Below are 6,000 nucleotides of genomic sequence, written 5' to 3'. Positions count from 1 at the left end.
GATGTCGGAATAAAGAGTTATGGCCAAAACCAAATCACTGCCAGAGAGGCTCTGGTTACGTTTCCAGTTTTGCTAGATTTTCGAAATCTCAACTTTTGGCCAACCAAATTGGATGATTTTTGGTGGAAACTTTCCACACAACCCACAAAACATATTTACATCAAAATCAAGTCAATTGGACCACAAAAATTGCACTAAAGGGCACAGCAAAAGTAGGGGCAGAACTGGTCTTTTTTCCCCATTTCACTTCCTTTGAGTTTTCATCCACAAAACAACTTATTTTCACTAGATTAAGCACTAATCCAACATAAATAACATCAAATCTCATCGAATTAGTTCATCAAGCCATTGTGGGATTTCGTAGAGCCTACTCACAAGATTTCCAACCATATAAAGCTACCTATATGAATCTATGAGCTCACAACTGCAATACAACTTCCATAAACTAAGATTCAAGAGGTTGATCACTGATTACCTTCTTAGATGACTAAAGCAGAAAATTTTGGTCCTTTCAAGCTCAAGAAAACCGTGCAAATGAAGCCCCTTTCCTAGCTTCAGTTGTTCTCCAAGTGATTTGCAAGGTGTGTGTAAATTTTGAGGTGATTTGGGTGAGAATTGAGTGGTGAAATGAAGAGGAAATTTTTGGTTATTTTCCTCCTTGGATGGCCGGCCAACAAGAGCTAAGAGAGAGAGTGGGTTTGCTGAAAAATGAAGCTTCCTTGAGAAGCTTAAGTGTGTGGCTCAAAATACTCCAAAAGTCAACTCTCCCTCCGCGCGCGCACGCTCGCGTTTCGTGCTCGATTCCTCTCGAGTTTGTTTCACTTGTGTACTAAATCTCTAATGCACTTCCATTCATACTTTTATTATTCATTCTTAATAGCTCCAAAATAAAGGTCTTAAGTCCCTCAATTAATCGCGCGCGCGAAAACGCGTACTTCCGATTTGTGCGCGATAAAGTGAAAATTTCAAGAAATTCTTATAACAATAGTATCACTAACTGATACTTGAACACTTAAACATAAAAATACCTATTTCAAGACTAATGTACAAGTCTCCAATTTTCCAAGTTTATTGTATTCTCGAATCGATTATTGACTCCAAACGCGTATTCACTATTCTCACTTAACGAGCTTTTAAAAATTAAATTTTGAAACGAGTCATTTTAAAAATATAAGTAAGTTATAGTTCCATGTAATTAGGTCTAAAAAGATTGAAATAAAATATTCGGAAAAAACGGGCAATAAAATATTTAAATAAGCTGGTAATAGGAGTTTAAAATAGGTAAATCCTCACATCCTCTCCCCCTTAAGAAAATTTCGTCCTCGAAATTATACCTTGATTGGTGAACTGGTCTGCATACTTTTCTCAAATGGTTACTTCCCAGGTTGCTTCCTCTAGTCCATAATCTCTCTATAAAACCTTCATTAGAGGGACTTGCTTGCGTTTTTAACCCCTTCACTTTTCGACAAAATGTTTACCGGTCCTTTCCTCACGTGACCAATTTTCATCACTTTTACTTCTCCCATTCAAAACTCACACTCATGGAACTTAACTATTCTCAGGTGCCATTCACGATCTTATTACAGGTCTTGAGACATGAAGCAACAGATTACAGGTACATATAAGCTGTAAAATCAATTAAAAGTAAGGTAAATTTTCATATACCATAAAAGATCATAATAGTTATACTAAATTATAATAAGTTCATCAAATCATTTCAAAAGAAAAGGGGAATCAACAAGATCAAAACGTGTTAAGTCGCAATATACATCAAAAGGATGTCATCCCCCATACAAAGATTACAACCTCTAAAAGTGCCAGTCTATGTTAGGGTAAAACTACAATCCCTATTTGTCGAGTGGAGTTAGATTTACCCCTACTCATAGAGTTTCTACTACTTGGGTCCCTCTTACAATCATTAGCATTAATCACTCCTTCTGGCACTCGACTAATTTTGCAGTGGATTTAGCAGGTTGTTGAGAATTTCCTTTTCCCTTAGAAGTTTTAGGGCAATTCGAAAACTTATGCTCGGTACTACCGCAACTCAGACATTTTCCTTGTTTTCTCCAACACTCGGCCTCAGTGTGGTTAATCTGGCCATAGTATCCACAAGTTACGTGAGGAGTCACGGCTTGACCAGTTTGAGATTTCCCTTTTTGTTGACCTCGTCTACTCCGATTTCCTTTTGGCGGGGCTTTGCTTGATGGAGTTTCTCCGGGTTTTTCATGCATCTTCATTCCTCCAACCTCTTTTTTCATATTAAGGGGTTGGGTAGACTTCTCGGACGGTTTAGGATATCACTTGGGTTACCCCTCTTTCTAGCATGAAAAGTCTTAGATTGAGACTTAGCATTTTCTACCCTCTGTGCCTTATCCAAGGCATCCGTAAAAGTGGTAATCTGGGCAACTGCTAGGGATTCTTGAATTTCTACATTTAACCCCTGAATAAACCTCCTTATCCTTTTCCGTTCGGTGAGTACAAGCTCAGGGGCAAATTTGGAAAGTTTGGTGAACCGCTCCTCATATTCGGCCACACTTAATAACCCTTGTTTTAATTTAATAAAGTCATCCTCCCTCTTTTTTTGTATAATTGGTGGGAGGAACTTGACATTAAACTCCATCTCAAAGTTTACCCAAGTTCAGGGGATTTGTTCTCTTTCCCATTTTGCACTAACAACATTCCACCACGAGCGTGCCGCCCCTTCAAATTGGAAAAAGGCAAAATTCACTTGCCTTTCCTCGGTATAATCTAAAGCAGCAAAAATATCAACCATCCTTTCAAACCAATTTTTCGCTACTTCGGGATCAGACCTTCCACGGAACTTAGGGGGAGCAAACTTCAAGAACCGCTCGAGGGCTCTATCCTCACCCCTCTCTTAGTTCCTAGGTTGGTCGACTGGTTCAGGTCCCTGGTGCTCAGCTAAGCGCTCGAGAATATCGGTCATGCGGTTAATGGCCGTAGCCACTTGGTCACCCTCTTCATTTCTAGGGTTTTGGTTTGGTCCAGTCGCGGACCCCTCACCTCTCTCGGGTGTGCGGGGTTGCCGAAACCCATGCCCACGCCCCCGTCCACGTCCTCGCCGATTCATTTAGCAAGCTTCTAAACGCATAATAGAAGTAGAAAGTATAAGCATGTGAATCGAAAAACAGGTACACATTGCAAGAACACTTTAAATCAAAGTATAGCTATTTGCATAAGCTAGAAGTCATGTCACATGTCGATGTGCATACAACGAGTTAATAGTATCAAATACAGGTCATAAGCAACTAAGTGCCACAAATATAGTACTTGCAGGCAAAATACAAAAGGCCTCACGGCGAGTACCACCCCTACTATACTAGGCAGGATCAAAAGAAAAACCATAAGCCTAGTTAGGGACAAAACTAGAAGAATCCATGATACCAAGCCACATCATTCAAATGATTATAAACTCCAAACTGCACCCAAAAGCCTGAGCTACCTCCTAAATTCTTAGCCTCCTCGCTAGATTCAAGGTGAAAATTCTTGTACAAGCTAGGGTGATAAGTCAAACCAAACGGAATAAAAAGATATCTCATTTTCAAGTTCAACGTGGAGCCCAAAATTGTTCAAATGGTTCGACTTTTCTTTCGAAATGTTCGACAAGCAAAAGAGTGGGGAAAGCAAGGTTTCTAACCCTTAAACTCACTAGATAGCTATATAGATTTTCTAATCTTGACCGACCTCCAACCTAACTTGAAGAGTAAAGTCTTAGAGTGTTTTGTGAGCAAAATGGTACTACAACCTCAAGCACCAAAAATTACGTTGCACTTAATACACAATCACATCCCATGGTCCGGCATCCTAAGCTTTTAGGCCTAAGATACACTACAAAGATCTAAAGCCTAAACTCTGATACCAACGGTGACGCCCCCACTTCTCCCAAGGGCAAACCCAAGGGTATCGGCAGAACGCCTGCCCAACTCTCGCCGGGACTCGGTACTAATTCAATTTTCACTCAATAATAACCAATCGATACTAAAAATTGAAGAGATAAAGGAAGGTCAATTCCTCAATAAACGTTCAAGTCTTACAACATTATCTACTCAATTACTTTACATTCCCAAAATATACAGCTTCCAAAATCAATTTCTAAACAAATACATTCACAATTCTAATCAAGTGAAGCATCAAGTAAGTTTCTCCAGAATTCCTCCCATTTCAGCTCCTATTAAGGAAAAACAAATCTAACGGGGTGAGCGAACGCTCGTGAGGCCAAGAAAACGTGCAAGACAAGTAATTCAATAGCAATAGCACTTACACAATAGCGAAAACTATAACATTCAAGAAATTCACAATTTATAATAAACCTCCTTGAGTATGATGTAAGAGCTCTCAGGAGCTAAATCTTTGTTTACTTTTCCCCAAGTTCAATTCAATACCTTCTCGTGACGACACCGCGTCACCCAGGTAGATAATTAAATTCATAGCACATTACGTATTCCATTTATGTTTCTGAGACGACTCGAGAGGCACCTCCCACCCAAATCGGTGTGGTACTTACTATCGCTCAGCTTATAGGTCTGAGACGATTCGAAAGGTACCTCCCACCAAATCGGTGTGGTACTTGCTATCATTCAGAGGTCGATGAGACACCGCTCCAATCGACTTACAATGCTTAATGGTTCTGAGACGATTCGAGAGGTACCTCCCACCCGAATCGGTGTGGTACTTTCTATCGTTCAGAGGTTTAGGGTACTGAGATGACTCGAGAGGTACCTCCCACTCGAATCGGTGTGGTACTTACAATCGTTCAGTGGTCGATGAAGCATCGCTCCAATCGACTTAGCATGGCTTAGGATGCTGAGACGATTCGAGAGGTACCTCCCACCAAATCGGTGTGGTACTTACAATCGTTCAGTGGTCGATGAGTCATCGCTCCAATCGAATTATGCAGCTACAGCATAATTTATCATTTCATTCAATCATTCAATACATTCAATCATTCATTTCATTTCAATCAAGTCATTCATGGTTCAGTCATTTCAATTCAATCAAGTCATTCATGATTCATTCAAATGAGACAGAGTGTGGTAAGGTACACACTCGATTCAGTATTTTCAAAATCTCCAATTACTAATAGCAATTAAGCACATATCAAGTTTACCTACACTTGACACTCACCAAGTAAACAAAGGAGAAATTGTCATTTGAAGGTTCAGGCGTCCACCGTGGGATGGATCCTCTTGAAGGTCCTCTTGTGTGCCTGAGCAACTAATAACGAACTACTACTTATAAACCCCATTTATCGAAGAAGATTCAACTCTAAGAAAATCTCATGAAAATGAGCCTTAATTACTCGCAAATCGAGGCTCAAAGGTGGGGTTTTAAAACACAAGAGAAATCTGATTTTCATCTTTGAAATCAAGTGTAAAATGGTCTATCAATTTTAAGAAAATGGAGAGTTCGAAACCCTCAATTTTCTTTAAGTTGGGAAATTTCAGATTTGTCGAGCAATCTTTGAAAAATCGTATCTCACTCTCTGTAAGTGCAAAATTGGAAAAGTTGGTACCGTTGGAAACTACTTCCAAAGTAAAGTTTATAGAAGACACTTTTCCATGATTAAAAATGGAAGACACTCAAATTTTGGCTTCAAGTTGCTGATTTGATCAAGCAAAGCAGTTTTTGGTCATGTTTTTTGGCAAACTTTGGAAAGTCGGTATAATTCATAGAAAGTGAACTAGACCCTGAAATTCACAACACAATAAGAATTCAAATCAAGGTTTCAAACACAATAAATAGAACAAAAATTGGAGTTTTGAGTATCTAGAGACATCAGTCCAAAGTTGGTCACATTTCGCAAACTGTTCAGTCATTTTCCAGATTTAAAGACTATCTTTGAAATATCATTTGGCATTAGATGTGACAGCCCCACCTCCCCCTAAGGCGAACCAAAGGGTTCGGCGGACCGTCTGCCCAGCTCTCGCCGAGACTCAGTCGTTCACTCAAGCAAATCAGAAATAAAAGCACAAGAAAGAGCAA

The sequence above is a fragment of the Coffea arabica genome, chromosome 10e, assembly GCF_036785885.1.
Source record: "Coffea arabica cultivar ET-39 chromosome 10e, Coffea Arabica ET-39 HiFi, whole genome shotgun sequence".
Classification (NCBI taxonomy): domain Eukaryota; kingdom Viridiplantae; phylum Streptophyta; class Magnoliopsida; order Gentianales; family Rubiaceae; genus Coffea; species Coffea arabica.
The sequence above is the reverse complement of the archived record's forward strand: the minus strand, read 5'-3'. Positions refer to the sequence as shown.